Source organism: Anomaloglossus baeobatrachus (assembly GCF_048569485.1).
Source record: "Anomaloglossus baeobatrachus isolate aAnoBae1 chromosome 9 unlocalized genomic scaffold, aAnoBae1.hap1 SUPER_9_unloc_5, whole genome shotgun sequence".
Classification (NCBI taxonomy): Eukaryota; Metazoa; Chordata; class Amphibia; order Anura; family Aromobatidae; genus Anomaloglossus; species Anomaloglossus baeobatrachus.
Genome location: NW_027441823.1, coordinates 605,898 through 622,630, shown reverse-complemented (window position 1 = coordinate 622,630; position 16,733 = coordinate 605,898). Strand labels below are relative to the sequence as shown.

General features: G+C 47.2%; 12 non-coding genes and 1 pseudogene across 12 annotated transcripts; all 13 read left to right on the top strand.

The window, feature by feature from the left end:
- The first annotated feature begins 308 nt into the window (after nt 1–308).
- Nucleotides 309–502, top strand: LOC142260291 (U2 spliceosomal RNA). Its single transcript, XR_012728600.1, has one exon. It is a non-coding gene; the product is annotated as a U2 spliceosomal RNA (small nuclear RNA).
- Nucleotides 503–1,619: 1,117 nt separating this feature from the next.
- On the top strand, nt 1,620–1,761 carry LOC142260336 (U2 spliceosomal RNA; annotated as a pseudogene).
- Nucleotides 1,762–2,458: 697 nt separating this feature from the next.
- Nucleotides 2,459–2,656, top strand: LOC142260285 (U2 spliceosomal RNA). The gene has a single exon (XR_012728594.1). It is a non-coding gene; the product is annotated as a U2 spliceosomal RNA (small nuclear RNA).
- Nucleotides 2,657–3,773: 1,117 nt separating this feature from the next.
- On the top strand, nt 3,774–3,964 carry LOC142260238 (U2 spliceosomal RNA). The gene has a single exon (XR_012728554.1). It is a non-coding gene; the product is annotated as a U2 spliceosomal RNA (small nuclear RNA).
- A 1,117-nt stretch (nt 3,965–5,081) lies between these two features.
- LOC142260258 (U2 spliceosomal RNA) lies at nt 5,082–5,272 on the top strand. Its single transcript, XR_012728572.1, has one exon. It is a non-coding gene; the product is annotated as a U2 spliceosomal RNA (small nuclear RNA).
- A 1,117-nt stretch (nt 5,273–6,389) lies between these two features.
- LOC142260202 (U2 spliceosomal RNA) lies at nt 6,390–6,580 on the top strand. The gene has a single exon (XR_012728521.1). It is a non-coding gene; the product is annotated as a U2 spliceosomal RNA (small nuclear RNA).
- A 1,117-nt stretch (nt 6,581–7,697) lies between these two features.
- Nucleotides 7,698–7,888, top strand: LOC142260257 (U2 spliceosomal RNA). Its single transcript, XR_012728571.1, has one exon. It is a non-coding gene; the product is annotated as a U2 spliceosomal RNA (small nuclear RNA).
- Nucleotides 7,889–9,005: 1,117 nt separating this feature from the next.
- Nucleotides 9,006–9,196, top strand: LOC142260201 (U2 spliceosomal RNA). Its single transcript, XR_012728520.1, has one exon. It is a non-coding gene; the product is annotated as a U2 spliceosomal RNA (small nuclear RNA).
- A 1,117-nt stretch (nt 9,197–10,313) lies between these two features.
- LOC142260200 (U2 spliceosomal RNA) lies at nt 10,314–10,504 on the top strand. The gene has a single exon (XR_012728519.1). It is a non-coding gene; the product is annotated as a U2 spliceosomal RNA (small nuclear RNA).
- A 1,117-nt stretch (nt 10,505–11,621) lies between these two features.
- Nucleotides 11,622–11,812, top strand: LOC142260198 (U2 spliceosomal RNA). The gene has a single exon (XR_012728517.1). It is a non-coding gene; the product is annotated as a U2 spliceosomal RNA (small nuclear RNA).
- A 1,117-nt stretch (nt 11,813–12,929) lies between these two features.
- Nucleotides 12,930–13,120, top strand: LOC142260197 (U2 spliceosomal RNA). The gene has a single exon (XR_012728516.1). It is a non-coding gene; the product is annotated as a U2 spliceosomal RNA (small nuclear RNA).
- A 1,117-nt stretch (nt 13,121–14,237) lies between these two features.
- On the top strand, nt 14,238–14,428 carry LOC142260196 (U2 spliceosomal RNA). Its single transcript, XR_012728515.1, has one exon. It is a non-coding gene; the product is annotated as a U2 spliceosomal RNA (small nuclear RNA).
- A 1,117-nt stretch (nt 14,429–15,545) lies between these two features.
- Nucleotides 15,546–15,736, top strand: LOC142260194 (U2 spliceosomal RNA). Its single transcript, XR_012728514.1, has one exon. It is a non-coding gene; the product is annotated as a U2 spliceosomal RNA (small nuclear RNA).
- Nucleotides 15,737–16,733: the final 997 nt, after the last annotated feature.

Below are 16,733 nucleotides of genomic sequence, written 5' to 3'. Positions count from 1 at the left end.
CCAACACCCGGTTGGAGGTCCGGTCAGCCTTGGGCTGAGAAACCAACACCGGTTGACGGTCCGGGCAGTCTCGGCTGCGAAACCAACGACTAGTAGCTCCCTACTCCACTTGGGTAAGATGCCTCGGTGGACGCTGGGAGCAACAACAAGGCTCAACCAGGCTTCGGCTTGGGGGAGCACCGAAGATCCCTGACCCTCTCTGTGGCCTTCTGGCTCGGAGGGACGGGGTTGATTTTTGGGGATCCTCTTCTCACGGAGGGGTCCACACGAATCCTAGCCTTTGCACTGTTTTTGGTGTGACTTCGGTCATGCATTTTTGCGGTGCTTTGGAAAGCTTCATTAAATCAAATCTGTTCTTATCAGTTTAATATCTGATACGTCCCCTATCTGGGGACCATATATTAAATGGATTTTTAGAACAGGGAGATGGAAAAAGAGCTTGCTCTGTCCACTCCACGCATTGACCTGGTATTGCAGTACCTCCAGGAACGGTGCACCCCTTCTTAACCCAGTTTCCAAAAGCAGAACTCGATTCACCTGATTCATATTAGCCCGATTAGCGAATTGAAATGAATTTTTATCTAACACACTTTTTACTTGCTTTATTCATCCAAATAGCAAACTCATCACCACTCAACTTCACCAACTCTGCTATGTCCCGTGCAGTATCTTGTTGTCAGTCTAATCTAGATCATGTGTAATTGAATGGAATAGATCCCTTTTGGACAAAGTGGAGTCAGATGCTGCAGTGACCACAGGTGTGAGAGGATCTACAATTGGCATCTGGTGTTATCTCTCTGCTTCCACTCCAAATAAAGTTACCTGTTGTTACCTGAACGTCAAATACTAAGAATGGGCGGCCTATGAAAGAATTAGTACTTTCATTAAGTATACTAAACCGGCTAATTGGGAATAGACAAACTGTAAAAAGCCCTCTGAGAAAGCCCCTCTCTAACCTTTGTTAGTAAGCTTTTCTGTAGCCTGCCTGTTGATGTATTTTCGGTTTGAACAGTGCACAACATGAAGAGACGGAACACTGGCGGCTTGTCACAATGCCCCCCGATGACATCACAATAGCGCTGCTGCCTAGAAAACAAGCTGCGCAGAAGAAGTTGTTCTTTGGGTGGGAGGGTGGGCTAGTGGAAGGAGGGGGCAATCTCTTTTTTTCCCGGGTGGTAGGGGGATGACAGGAGAAGGGAAGCGGGTGGTGAGAAAGGTACAGAGGGCAGGGTTTGGGGGCTGGGAAGGAAAGGGAAAAGATTAGGGTTTGGGGATGATGAAAGGGCTTTCTACGGGTAAGGATGGCAAAGGGTGGCAGTGACGGAAAGTCAGGCAACCTGTCCTGTCCGTCTTTTTGTATCGTGAATTGGAAAGACTGCAAGGGGGAGGGGAGTTGCTTGCGCCCTAAAGGAGGAGTTATTCAGATTCATTGCAGTGGGCGGCGGCTGCAAAACGCACCATTCTTCTTGTTTTTGCTCTGCAAAGCAGCCTTTTCAAGGGTTGGCTTGGGTGACAAAATGTCTTGTGTAGGCGTGGGTTTGTCTCCCTCTCGCTCTCTCTCCCTAAGATGTGTCCGGCATAGGCCAGGGTGCCACTCGAGGCCCAAACCAATTCTGGTTATCGCTTCTCGGCCTTTTGGCTAAGATCAAGTGTAGTATCGTTCGAAAAGGTGGTTTAAGGCTCCGGCCACCTTAGTACAATGATGCAATGCACACTGGAAGGTTGCGCTTGTTAGTACTTTGGGAGGATAGTATATCCATCTAGAGGAAACCATGGCCCTACCAGGATCGAGGCTATTAGACTGAGTAAGTGTGGGGGCTATGGTGCAATGTGCCCCAGGATTGACGACCCTGGAGTGAGTCTGAGCTTGCTGGCTTTGGACCCCGGCAAGCCTTGGGCTCTGTAGCACACCGTACCTTGCCCTTTCATACTTTCTGAGCATATTGCTCTATCCCGGCCTTCTGGCTAGGAAGGGAAATTTTTATAATCATGGTCGGAGGTCCGTTCAGCTTTGGGCTGAGAAACCAACACCCGGTTGGAGGTCCGGGTCAGCTTCGGCTGAGAAACCAACACCCGGTTGGAGGTCCGGGTCAGCTTCGGCTGAGAAACCAACACCCGGTTGGAGGTCCGGGTCAGCTTCGGCTGAGAAACCAACACCCGGTTGGAGGTCCGGTTAGCCTTGGGCTGAGAAACCAACACCGGTTGACGGTCCGGGCAGTTTCGGCTGCGAAACCAACAACTAGTAGCTCTCTACTCCACTTGGGTAAGATGCCTGGGTGGACGCTGGGAGCAACGACAAGGCTCAACCAGGCTTCGGCTTGGGGGAGCACCGAAGATCCCTGACCCTTGCTGTGGCCTTCTGGCTCGGAGGGACGGGGTTGATTTTTGGGGACCCTCTCCTCACGGAGGGGTCCACACGAATCCTAGCCTTTGCACTGTTTTTGGTGTGACTTCGGTCATGCATTTTTTGCGGTGCTTTGGAAAGCTTCATTAAATCAAAAAATCTGTTCTTATCAGTTTAATATCTGATACGTCCCCTATCTGGGGACCATATATTAAATGGATTTTTAGAACAGGGAGATGGAAAAAGAGCTTGCTCTGTCCACTCCACGCATTGACCTGGTATTGCAGTACCTCCAGGAACGGTGCACCCCTTCTTAACCCAGTTTCCAAAAGCAGAACTCGATTCACCTGATTCATATTAGCCCGATTAGCGAATTGAAATGAATTTTTATCTAACACACTTTTTACTTGCTTTATTCATCCAAATAGCAAACTCATCACCACTCAACTTCACCAACTCTGCTATGTCCCGTGCAGTATCTTGTTGTCAGTCTAATCTAGATCATGTGTAATTGAATGGAATAGATCCCTTTTGGACAAAGTGGAGTCAGATGCTGCAGTGACCACAGGTGTGAGAGGATCTACAATTGGCATCTGGTGTTATCTCTCTGCTTCCACTCCAAATAAAGTTACCTGTTGTTACCTGAACGTCAAATACTAAGAATGGGCGGCCTATGAAAGAATTAGTACTTTCATTAAGTATACTAAACCGGCTAATTGGGAATAGACAAACTGTAAAAAGCCCTCTGAGAAAGCCCCTCTCTAACCTTTGTTAGTAAGCTTTTCTGTAGCCTGCCTGTTGATGTATTTTCGGTTTGAACAGTGCACAACATGAAGAGACGGAACACTGGCGGCTTGTCACAATGCCCCCCGATGACATCACAATAGCGCTGCTGCCTAGAAAACAAGCTGCGCAGAAGAAGTTGTTCTTTGGGTGGGAGGGTGGGCTAGTGGAAGGAGGGGGCAATCTCTTTTTTTCCCGGGTGGTAGGGGGATGACAGGAGAAGGGAAGCGGGTGGTGAGAAAGGTACAGAGGGCAGGGTTTGGGGGCTGGGAAGGAAAGGGAAAAGATTAGGGTTTGGGGATGATGAAAGGGCTTTCTACGGGTAAGGATGGCAAAGGGTGGCAGTGACGGAAAGTCAGGCAACCTGTCCTGTCCGTCTTTTTGTATCGTGAATTGGAAAGACTGCAAGGGGGAGGGGAGTTGCTTGCGCCCTAAAGGAGGAGTTATTCAGATTCATTGCAGTGGGCGGCGGCTGCAAAACGCACCATTCTTCTTGTTTTTGCTCTGCAAAGCAGCCTTTTCAAGGGTTGGCTTGGGTGACAAAATGTCTTGTGTAGGCGTGGGTTTGTCTCCCTCTCGCTCTCTCTCCCTAAGATGTGTCCGGCATAGGCCAGGGTGCCACTCGAGGCCCAAACCAATTCTGGTTATCGCTTCTTGGCCTTTTGGCTAAGATCAAGTGTAGTATCTGTTCTTATCAGTTTAATATCTGATACGTCCCCTATCTGGGGACCATATATTAAATGGATTTTTAGAACAGGGAGATGGAAAAAGAGCTTGCTCTGTCCACTCCACGCATTGACCTGGTATTGCAGTACCTCCAGGAACGGTGCACCCCTTCTTAACCCAGTTTCCAAAAGCAGAACTCGATTCACCTGATTCATATTAGCCCGATTAGCGAATTGAAATGAATTTTTATCTAACACACTTTTTACTTGCTTTATTCATCCAAATAGCAAACTCATCACCACTCAACTTCACCAACTCTGCTATGTCCCGTGCAGTATCTTGTTGTCAGTCTAATCTAGATCATGTGTAATTGAATGGAATAGATCCCTTTTGGACAAAGTGGAGTCAGATGCTGCAGTGACCACAGGTGTGAGAGGATCTACAATTGGCATCTGGTGTTATCTCTCTGCTTCCACTCCAAATAAAGTTACCTGTTGTTACCTGAACGTCAAATACTAAGAATGGGCGGCCTATGAAAGAATTAGTACTTTCATTAAGTATACTAAACCGGCTAATTGGGAATAGACAAACTGTAAAAAGCCCTCTGAGAAAGCCCCTCTCTAACCTTTGTTAGTAAGCTTTTCTGTAGCCTGCCTGTTGATGTATTTTCGGTTTGAACAGTGCACAACATGAAGAGACGGAACACTGGCGGCTTGTCACAATGCCCCCCGATGACATCACAATAGCGCTGCTGCCTAGAAAACAAGCTGCGCAGAAGAAGTTGTTCTTTGGGTGGGAGGGTGGGCTAGTGGAAGGAGGGGGCAATCTCTTTTTTTCCCGGGTGGTAGGGGGATGACAGGAGAAGGGAAGCGGGTGGTGAGAAAGGTACAGAGGGCAGGGTTTGGGGGCTGGGAAGGAAAGGGAAAAGATTAGGGTTTGGGGATGATGAAAGGGCTTTCTACGGGTAAGGATGGCAAAGGGTGGCAGTGACGGAAAGTCAGGCAACCTGTCCTGTCCGTCTTTTTGTATCGTGAATTGGAAAGACTGCAAGGGGGAGGGGAGTTGCTTGCGCCCTAAAGGAGGAGTTATTCAGATTCATTGCAGTGGGCGGCGGCTGCAAAACGCACCATTCTTCTTGTTTTTGCTCTGCAAAGCAGCCTTTTCAAGGGTTGGCTTGGGTGACAAAATGTCTTGTGTAGGCGTGGGTTTGTCTCCCTCTCGCTCTCTCTCCCTAAGATGTGTCCGGCATAGACCAGGGTGCCACTCGAGGCCCAAACCAATTCTGGTTATCGCTTCTCGGCCTTTTGGCTAAGATCAAGTGTAGTATCTGTTCTTATCAGTTTAATATCTGATACGTCCCCTATCTGGGGACCATATATTAAATGGAGTTTTAGAACAGGGAGATGGAAAAAGAGCTTGCTCTGTCCACTCCACGCATTGACCTGGTATTGCAGTACCTCCAGGAACGGTGCACCCCTTCTTAACCCAGTTTCCAAAAGCAGAACTCGATTCACCTGATTCATATTAGCCCGATTAGCGAATTGAAATGAATTTTTATCTAACACACTTTTTACTTGCTTTATTCATCCAAATAGCAAACTCATCACCACTCAACTTCACCAACTCTGCTATGTCCCGTGCAGTATCTTGTTGTCAGTCTAATCTAGATCATGTGTAATTGAATGGAATAGATCCCTTTTGGACAAAGTGGAGTCAGATGCTGCAGTGACCACAGGTGTGAGAGGATCTACAATTGGCATCTGGTGTTATCTCTCTGCTTCCACTCCAAATAAAGTTACCTGTTGTTACCTGAACGTCAAATACTAAGAATGGGCGGCCTATGAAAGAATTAGTACTTTCATTAAGTATACTAAACCGGCTAATTGGGAATAGACAAACTGTAAAAAGCCCTCTGAGAAAGCCCCTCTCTAACCTTTGTTAGTAAGCTTTTCTGTAGCCTGCCTGTTGATGTATTTTCGGTTTGAACAGTGCACAACATGAAGAGACGGAACACTGGCGGCTTGTCACAATGCCCCCCGATGACATCACAATAGCGCTGCTGCCTAGAAAACAAGCTGCGCAGAAGAAGTTGTTCTTTGGGTGGGAGGGTGGGCTAGTGGAAGGAGGGGGCAATCTCTTTTTTTCCCGGGTGGTAGGGGGATGACAGGAGAAGGGAAGCGGGTGGTGAGAAAGGTACAGAGGGCAGGGTTTGGGGGCTGGGAAGGAAAGGGAAAAGATTAGGGTTTGGGGATGATGAAAGGGCTTTCTACGGGTAAGGATGGCAAAGGGTGGCAGTGACGGAAAGTCAGGCAACCTGTCCTGTCCGTCTTTTTGTATCGTGAATTGGAAAGACTGCAAGGGGGAGGGGAGTTGCTTGCGCCCTAAAGGAGGAGTTATTCAGATTCATTGCAGTGGGCGGCGGCTGCAAAACGCACCATTCTTCTTGTTTTTGCTCTGCAAAGCAGCCTTTTCAAGGGTTGGCTTGGGTGACAAAATGTCTTGTGTAGGCGTGGGTTTGTCTCCCTCTCGCTCTCTCTCCCTAAGATGTGTCCGGCATAGGCCAGGGTGCCACTCGAGGCCCAAACCAATTCTGGTTATCGCTTCTCGGCCTTTTGGCTAAGATCAAGTGTAGTATCTGTTCTTATCAGTTTAATATCTGATACGTCCCCTATCTGGGGACCATATATTAAATGGATTTTTAGAACAGGGAGATGGAAAAAGAGCTTGCTCTGTCCACTCCACGCATTGACCTGGTATTGCAGTACCTCCAGGAACGGTGCACCCCTTCTTAACCCAGTTTCCAAAAGCAGAACTCGATTCACCTGATTCATATTAGCCCGATTAGCGAATTGAAATGAATTTTTATCTAACACACTTTTTACTTGCTTTATTCATCCAAATAGCAAACTCATCACCACTCAACTTCACCAACTCTGCTATGTCCCGTGCAGTATCTTGTTGTCAGTCTAATCTAGATCATGTGTAATTGAATGGAATAGATCCCTTTTGGACAAAGTGGAGTCAGATGCTGCAGTGACCACAGGTGTGAGAGGATCTACAATTGGCATCTGGTGTTATCTCTCTGCTTCCACTCCAAATAAAGTTACCTGTTGTTACCTGAACGTCAAATACTAAGAATGGGCGGCCTATGAAAGAATTAGTACTTTCATTAAGTATACTAAACCGGCTAATTGGGAATAGACAAACTGTAAAAAGCCCTCTGAGAAAGCCCCTCTCTAACCTTTGTTAGTAAGCTTTTCTGTAGCCTGCCTGTTGATGTATTTTCGGTTTGAACAGTGCACAACATGAAGAGACGGAACACTGGCGGCTTGTCACAATGCCCCCCGATGACATCACAATAGCGCTGCTGCCTAGAAAACAAGCTGCGCAGAAGAAGTTGTTCTTTGGGTGGGAGGGTGGGCTAGTGGAAGGAGGGGGCAATCTCTTTTTTTCCCGGGTGGTAGGGGGATGACAGGAGAAGGGAAGCGGGTGGTGAGAAAGGTACAGAGGGCAGGGTTTGGGGGCTGGGAAGGAAAGGGAAAAGATTAGGGTTTGGGGATGATGAAAGGGCTTTCTACGGGTAAGGATGGCAAAGGGTGGCAGTGACGGAAAGTCAGGCAACCTGTCCTGTCCGTCTTTTTGTATCGTGAATTGGAAAGACTGCAAGGGGGAGGGGAGTTGCTTGCGCCCTAAAGGAGGAGTTATTCAGATTCATTGCAGTGGGCGGCGGCTGCAAAACGCACCATTCTTCTTGTTTTTGCTCTGCAAAGCAGCCTTTTCAAGGGTTGGCTTGGGTGACAAAATGTCTTGTGTAGGCGTGGGTTTGTCTCCCTCTCGCTCTCTCTCCCTAAGATGTGTCCGGCATAGGCCAGGGTGCCACTCGAGGCCCAAACCAATTCTGGTTATCGCTTCTCGGCTTTTTGGCTAAGATCAAGTGTAGTATCTGTTCTTATCAGTTTAATATCTGATACGTCCCCTATCTGGGGACCATATATTAAATGGATTTTTAGAACAGGGAGATGGAAAAAGAGCTTGCTCTGTCCACTCCACGCATTGACCTGGTATTGCAGTACCTCCAGGAACGGTGCACCCCTTCTTAACCCAGTTTCCAAAAGCAGAACTTGATTCACCTGATTCATATTAGCCCGATTAGCGAATTGAAATGAATTTTTATCTAACACACTTTTTACTTGCTTTATTCATCCAAATAGCAAACTCATCACCACTCAACTTCACCAACTCTGCTATGTCCCGTGCAGTATCTTGTTGTCAGTCTAATCTAGATCATGTGTAATTGAATGGAATAGATCCCTTTTGGACAAAGTGGAGTCAGATGCTGCAGTGACCACAGGTGTGAGAGGATCTACAATTGGCATCTGGTGTTATCTCTCTGCTTCCACTCCAAATAAAGTTACCTGTTGTTACCTGAACGTCAAATACTAAGAATGGGCGGCCTATGAAAGAATTAGTACTTTCATTAAGTATACTAAACCGGCTAATTGGGAATAGACAAACTGTAAAAAGCCCTCTGAGAAAGCCCCTCTCTAACCTTTGTTAGTAAGCTTTTCTGTAGCCTGCCTGTTGATGTATTTTCGGTTTGAACAGTGCACAACATGAAGAGACGGAACACTGGCGGCTTGTCACAATGCCCCCCGATGACATCACAATAGCGCTGCTGCCTAGAAAACAAGCTGCGCAGAAGAAGTTGTTCTTTGGGTGGGAGGGTGGGCTAGTGGAAGGAGGGGGCAATCTCTTTTTTTCCCGGGTGGTAGGGGGATGACAGGAGAAGGGAAGCGGGTGGTGAGAAAGGTACAGAGGGCAGGGTTTGGGGGCTGGGAAGGAAAGGGAAAAGATTAGGGTTTGGGGATGATGAAAGGGCTTTCTACGGGTAAGGATGGCAAAGGGTGGCAGTGACGGAAAGTCAGGCAACCTGTCCTGTCCGTCTTTTTGTATCGTGAATTGGAAAGACTGCAAGGGGGAGGGGAGTTGCTTGCGCCCTAAAGGAGGAGTTATTCAGATTCATTGCAGTGGGCGGCGGCTGCAAAACGCACCATTCTTCTTGTTTTTGCTCTGCAAAGCAGCCTTTTCAAGGGTTGGCTTGGGTGACAAAATGTCTTGTGTAGGCGTGGGTTTGTCTCCCTCTCGCTCTCTCTCCCTAAGATGTGTCCGGCATAGGCCAGGGTGCCACTCGAGGCCCAAACCAATTCTGGTTATCGCTTCTCGGCCTTTTGGCTAAGATCAAGTGTAGTATCTGTTCTTATCAGTTTAATATCTGATACGTCCCCTATCTGGGGACCATATATTAAATGGATTTTTAGAACAGGGAGATGGAAAAAGAGCTTGCTCTGTCCACTCCACGCATTGACCTGGTATTGCAGTACCTCCAGGAACGGTGCACCCCTTCTTAACCCAGTTTCCAAAAGCAGAACTCGATTCACCTGATTCATATTAGCCCGATTAGCGAATTGAAATGAATTTTTATCTAACACACTTTTTACTTGCTTTATTCATCCAAATAGCAAACTCATCACCACTCAACTTCACCAACTCTGCTATGTCCCGTGCAGTATCTTGTTGTCAGTCTAATCTAGATCATGTGTAATTGAATGGAATAGATCCCTTTTGGACAAAGTGGAGTCAGATGCTGCAGTGACCACAGGTGTGAGAGGATCTACAATTGGCATCTGGTGTTATCTCTCTGCTTCCACTCCAAATAAAGTTACCTGTTGTTACCTGAACGTCAAATACTAAGAATGGGCGGCCTATGAAAGAATTAGTACTTTCATTAAGTATACTAAACCGGCTAATTGGGAATAGACAAACTGTAAAAAGCCCTCTGAGAAAGCCCCTCTCTAACCTTTGTTAGTAAGCTTTTCTGTAGCCTGCCTGTTGATGTATTTTCGGTTTGAACAGTGCACAACATGAAGAGACGGAACACTGGCGGCTTGTCACAATGCCCCCCGATGACATCACAATAGCGCTGCTGCCTAGAAAACAAGCTGCGCAGAAGAAGTTGTTCTTTGGGTGGGAGGGTGGGCTAGTGGAAGGAGGGGGCAATCTCTTTTTTTCCCGGGTGGTAGGGGGATGACAGGAGAAGGGAAGCGGGTGGTGAGAAAGGTACAGAGGGCAGGGTTTGGGGGCTGGGAAGGAAAGGGAAAAGATTAGGGTTTGGGGATGATGAAAGGGCTTTCTACGGGTAAGGATGGCAAAGGGTGGCAGTGACGGAAAGTCAGGCAACCTGTCCTGTCCGTCTTTTTGTATCGTGAATTGGAAAGACTGCAAGGGGGAGGGGAGTTGCTTGCGCCCTAAAGGAGGAGTTATTCAGATTCATTGCAGTGGGCGGCGGCTGCAAAACGCACCATTCTTCTTGTTTTTGCTCTGCAAAGCAGCCTTTTCAAGGGTTGGCTTGGGTGACAAAATGTCTTGTGTAGGCGTGGGTTTGTCTCCCTCTCGCTCTCTCTCCCTAAGATGTGTCCGGCATAGGCCAGGGTGCCACTCGAGGCCCAAACCAATTCTGGTTATCGCTTCTCGGCCTTTTGGCTAAGATCAAGTGTAGTATCTGTTCTTATCAGTTTAATATCTGATACGTCCCCTATCTGGGGACCATATATTAAATGGATTTTTAGAACAGGGAGATGGAAAAAGAGCTTGCTCTGTCCACTCCACGCATTGACCTGGTATTGCAGTACCTCCAGGAACGGTGCACCCCTTCTTAACCCAGTTTCCAAAAGCAGAACTCGATTCACCTGATTCATATTAGCCCGATTAGCGAATTGAAATGAATTTTTATCTAACACACTTTTTACTTGCTTTATTCATCCAAATAGCAAACTCATCACCACTCAACTTCACCAACTCTGCTATGTCCCGTGCAGTATCTTGTTGTCAGTCTAATCTAGATCATGTGTAATTGAATGGAATAGATCCCTTTTGGACAAAGTGGAGTCAGATGCTGCAGTGACCACAGGTGTGAGAGGATCTACAATTGGCATCTGGTGTTATCTCTCTGCTTCCACTCCAAATAAAGTTACCTGTTGTTACCTGAACGTCAAATACTAAGAATGGGCGGCCTATGAAAGAATTAGTACTTTCATTAAGTATACTAAACCGGCTAATTGGGAATGGACAAACTGTAAAAAGCCCTCTGAGAAAGCCCCTCTCTAACCTTTGTTAGTAAGCTTTTCTGTAGCCTGCCTGTTGATGTATTTTCGGTTTGAACAGTGCACAACATGAAGAGACGGAACACTGGCGGCTTGTCACAATGCCCCCCGATGACATCACAATAGCGCTGCTGCCTAGAAAACAAGCTGCGCAGAAGAAGTTGTTCTTTGGGTGGGAGGGTGGGCTAGTGGAAGGAGGGGGCAATCTCTTTTTTTCCCGGGTGGTAGGGGGATGACAGGAGAAGGGAAGCGGGTGGTGAGAAAGGTACAGAGGGCAGGGTTTGGGGGCTGGGAAGGAAAGGGAAAAGATTAGGGTTTGGGGATGATGAAAGGGCTTTCTACGGGTAAGGATGGCAAAGGGTGGCAGTGACGGAAAGTCAGGCAACCTGTCCTGTCCGTCTTTTTGTATCGTGAATTGGAAAGACTGCAAGGGGGAGGGGAGTTGCTTGCGCCCTAAAGGAGGAGTAATTCAGATTCATTGCAGTGGGCGGCGGCTGCAAAATGCACCATTCTTCTTGTTTTTGCTCTGCAAAGCAGCCTTTTCAAGGGTTGGCTTGGGTGACAAAATGTCTTGTGTAGGCGTGGGTTTGTCTCCCTCTCGCTCTCTCTCCCTAAGATGTGTCCGGCATAGGCCAGGGTGCCACTCGAGGCCCAAACCAATTCTGGTTATCGCTTCTCGGCCTTTTGGCTAAGATCAAGTGTAGTATCTGTTCTTATCAGTTTAATATCTGATACGTCCCCTATCTGGGGACCATATATTAAATGGATTTTTAGAACAGGGAGATGGAAAAAGAGCTTGCTCTGTCCACTCCACGCATTGACCTGGTATTGCAGTACCTCCAGGAACGGTGCACCCCTTCTTAACCCAGTTTCCAAAAGCAGAACTCGATTCACCTGATTCATATTAGCCCGATTAGCGAATTGAAATGAATTTTTATCTAACACACTTTTTACTTGCTTTATTCATCCAAATAGCAAACTCATCACCACTCAACTTCACCAACTCTGCTATGTCCCGTGCAGTATCTTGTTGTCAGTCTAATCTAGATCATGTGTAATTGAATGGAATAGATCCCTTTTGGACAAAGTGGAGTCAGATGCTGCAGTGACCACAGGTGTGAGAGGATCTACAATTGGCATCTGGTGTTATCTCTCTGCTTCCACTCCAAATAAAGTTACCTGTTGTTACCTGAACGTCAAATACTAAGAATGGGCGGCCTATGAAAGAATTAGTACTTTCATTAAGTATACTAAACCGGCTAATTGGGAATAGACAAACTGTAAAAAGCCCTCTGAGAAAGCCCCTCTCTAACCTTTGTTAGTAAGCTTTTCTGTAGCCTGCCTGTTGATGTATTTTCGGTTTGAACAGTGCACAACATGAAGAGACGGAACACTGGCGGCTTGTCACAATGCCCCCCGATGACATCACAATAGCGCTGCTGCCTAGAAAACAAGCTGCGCAGAAGAAGTTGTTCTTTGGGTGGGAGGGTGGGCTAGTGGAAGGAGGGGGCAATCTCTTTTTTTCCCGGGTGGTAGGGGGATGACAGGAGAAGGGAAGCGGGTGGTGAGAAAGGTACAGAGGGCAGGGTTTGGGGGCTGGGAAGGAAAGGGAAAAGATTAGGGTTTGGGGATGATGAAAGGGCTTTCTACGGGTAAGGATGGCAAAGGGTGGCAGTGACGGAAAGTCAGGCAACCTGTCCTGTCCGTCTTTTTGTATCGTGAATTGGAAAGACTGCAAGGGGGAGGGGAGTTGCTTGCGCCCTAAAGGAGGAGTTATTCAGATTCATTGCAGTGGGCGGCGGCTGCAAAACGCACCATTCTTCTTGTTTTTGCTCTGCAAAGCAGCCTTTTCAAGGGTTGGCTTGGGTGACAAAATGTCTTGTGTAGGCGTGGGTTTGTCTCCCTCTCGCTCTCTCTCCCTAAGATGTGTCCGGCATAGGCCAGGGTGCCACTCGAGGCCCAAACCAATTCTGGTTATCGCTTCTCGGCCTTTTGGCTAAGATCAAGTGTAGTATCTGTTCTTATCAGTTTAATATCTGATACGTCCCCTATCTGGGGACCATATATTAAATGGATTTTTAGAACAGGGAGATGGAAAAAGAGCTTGCTCTGTCCACTCCACGCATTGACCTGGTATTGCAGTACCTCCAGGAACGGTGCACCCCTTCTTAACCCAGTTTCCAAAAGCAGAACTCGATTCACCTGATTCATATTAGCCCGATTAGCGAATTGAAATGAATTTTTATCTAACACACTTTTTACTTGCTTTATTCATCCAAATAGCAAACTCATCACCACTCAACTTCACCAACTCTGCTATGTCCCGTGCAGTATCTTGTTGTCAGTCTAATCTAGATCATGTGTAATTGAATGGAATAGATCCCTTTTGGACAAAGTGGAGTCAGATGCTGCAGTGACCACAGGTGTGAGAGGATCTACAATTGGCATCTGGTGTTATCTCTCTGCTTCCACTCCAAATAAAGTTACCTGTTGTTACCTGAACGTCAAATACTAAGAATGGGCGGCCTATGAAAGAATTAGTACTTTCATTAAGTATACTAAACCGGCTAATTGGGAATAGACAAACTGTAAAAAGCCCTCTGAGAAAGCCCCTCTCTAACCTTTGTTAGTAAGCTTTTCTGTAGCCTGCCTGTTGATGTATTTTCGGTTTGAACAGTGCACAACATGAAGAGACGGAACACTGGCGGCTTGTCACAATGCCCCCCGATGACATCACAATAGCGCTGCTGCCTAGAAAACAAGCTGCGCAGAAGAAGTTGTTCTTTGGGTGGGAGGGTGGGCTAGTGGAAGGAGGGGGCAATCTCTTTTTTTCCCGGGTGGTAGGGGGATGACAGGAGAAGGGAAGCGGGTGGTGAGAAAGGTACAGAGGGCAGGGTTTGGGGGCTGGGAAGGAAAGGGAAAAGATTAGGGTTTGGGGATGATGAAAGGGCTTTCTACGGGTAAGGATGGCAAAGGGTGGCAGTGACGGAAAGTCAGGCAACCTGTCCTGTCCGTCTTTTTGTATCGTGAATTGGAAAGACTGCAAGGGGGAGGGGAGTTGCTTGCGCCCTAAAGGAGGAGTTATTCAGATTCATTGCAGTGGGCGGCGGCTGCAAAACGCACCATTCTTCTTGTTTTTGCTCTGCAAAGCAGCCTTTTCAAGGGTTGGCTTGGGTGACAAAATGTCTTGTGTAGGCGTGGGTTTGTCTCCCTCTCGCTCTCTCTCCCTAAGATGTGTCCGGCATAGGCCAGGGTGCCACTCGAGGCCCAAACCAATTCTGGTTATCGCTTCTCGGCCTTTTGGCTAAGATCAAGTGTAGTATCTGTTCTTATCAGTTTAATATCTGATACGTCCCCTATCTGGGGACCATATATTAAATGGATTTTTAGAACAGGGAGATGGAAAAAGAGCTTGCTCTGTCCACTCCACGCATTGACCTGGTATTGCAGTACCTCCAGGAACGGTGCACCCCTTCTTAACCCAGTTTCCAAAAGCAGAACTCGATTCACCTGATTCATATTAGCCCGATTAGCGAATTGAAATGAATTTTTATCTAACACACTTTTTACTTGCTTTATTCATCCAAATAGCAAACTCATCACCACTCAACTTCACCAACTCTGCTATGTCCCGTGCAGTATCTTGTTGTCAGTCTAATCTAGATCATGTGTAATTGAATGGAATAGATCCCTTTTGGACAAAGTGGAGTCAGATGCTGCAGTGACCACAGGTGTGAGAGGATCTACAATTGGCATCTGGTGTTATCTCTCTGCTTCCACTCCAAATAAAGTTACCTGTTGTTACCTGAACGTCAAATACTAAGAATGGGCGGCCTATGAAAGAATTAGTACTTTCATTAAGTATACTAAACCGGCTAATTGGGAATAGACAAACTGTAAAAAGCCCTCTGAGAAAGCCCCTCTCTAACCTTTGTTAGTAAGCTTTTCTGTAGCCTGCCTGTTGATGTATTTTCGGTTTGAACAGTGCACAACATGAAGAGACGGAACACTGGCGGCTTGTCACAATGCCCCCCGATGACATCACAATAGCGCTGCTGCCTAGAAAACAAGCTGCGCAGAAGAAGTTGTTCTTTGGGTGGGAGGGTGGGCTAGTGGAAGGAGGGGGCAATCTCTTTTTTTCCCGGGTGGTAGGGGGATGACAGGAGAAGGGAAGCGGGTGGTGAGAAAGGTACAGAGGGCAGGGTTTGGGGGCTGGGAAGGAAAGGGAAAAGATTAGGGTTTGGGGATGATGAAAGGGCTTTCTACGGGTAAGGATGGCAAAGGGTGGCAGTGACGGAAAGTCAGGCAACCTGTCCTGTCCGTCTTTTTGTATCGTGAATTGGAAAGACTGCAAGGGGGAGGGGAGTTGCTTGCGCCCTAAAGGAGGAGTTATTCAGATTCATTGCAGTGGGCGGCGGCTGCAAAACGCACCATTCTTCTTGTTTTTGCTCTGCAAAGCAGCCTTTTCAAGGGTTGGCTTGGGTGACAAAATGTCTTGTGTAGGCGTGGGTTTGTCTCCCTCTCGCTCTCTCTCCCTAAGATGTGTCCGGCATAGGCCAGGGTGCCACTCGAGGCCCAAACCAATTCTGGTTATCGCTTCTCGGCCTTTTGGCTAAGATCAAGTGTAGTATCTGTTCTTATCAGTTTAATATCTGATACGTCCCCTATCTGGGGACCATATATTAAATGGATTTTTAGAACAGGGAGATGGAAAAAGAGCTTGCTCTGTCCACTCCACGCATTGACCTGGTATTGCAGTACCTCCAGGAACGGTGCACCCCTTCTTAACCCAGTTTCCAAAAGCAGAACTCGATTCACCTGATTCATATTAGCCCGATTAGCGAATTGAAATGAATTTTTATCTAACACACTTTTTACTTGCTTTATTCATCCAAATAGCAAACTCATCACCACTCAACTTCACCAACTCTGCTATGTCCCGTGCAGTATCTTGTTGTCAGTCTAATCTAGATCATGTGTAATTGAATGGAATAGATCCCTTTTGGACAAAGTGGAGTCAGATGCTGCAGTGACCACAGGTGTGAGAGGATCTACAATTGGCATCTGGTGTTATCTCTCTGCTTCCACTCCAAATAAAGTTACCTGTTGTTACCTGAACGTCAAATACTAAGAATGGGCGGCCTATGAAAGAATTAGTACTTTCATTAAGTATACTAAACCGGCTAATTGGGAATAGACAAACTGTAAAAAGCCCTCTGAGAAAGCCCCTCTCTAACCTTTGTTAGTAAGCTTTTCTGTAGCCTGCCTGTTGATGTATTTTCGGTTTGAACAGTGCACAACATGAAGAGACGGAACACTGGCGGCTTGTCACAATGCCCCCCGATGACATCACAATAGCGCTGCTGCCTAGAAAACAAGCTGCGCAGAAGAAGTTGTTCTTTGGGTGGGAGGGTGGGCTAGTGGAAGGAGGGGGCAATCTCTTTTTTTCCCGGGTGGTAGGGGGATGACAGGAGAAGGGAAGCGGGTGGTGAGAAAGGTACAGAGGGCAGGGTTTGGGGGCTGGGAAGGAAAGGGAAAAGATTAGGGTTTGGGGATGATGAAAGGGCTTTCTACGGGTAAGGATGGCAAAGGGTGGCAGTGACGGAAAGTCAGGCAACCTGTCCTGTCCGTCTTTTTGTATCGTGAATTGGAAAGACTGCAAGGGGGAGGGGAGTTGCTTGCGCCCTAAAGGAGGAGTTATTCAGATTCATTGCAGTGGGCGGCGGCTGCAAAACGCACCATTCTTCTTGTTTTTGCTCTGCAAAGCAGCCTTTTCAAGG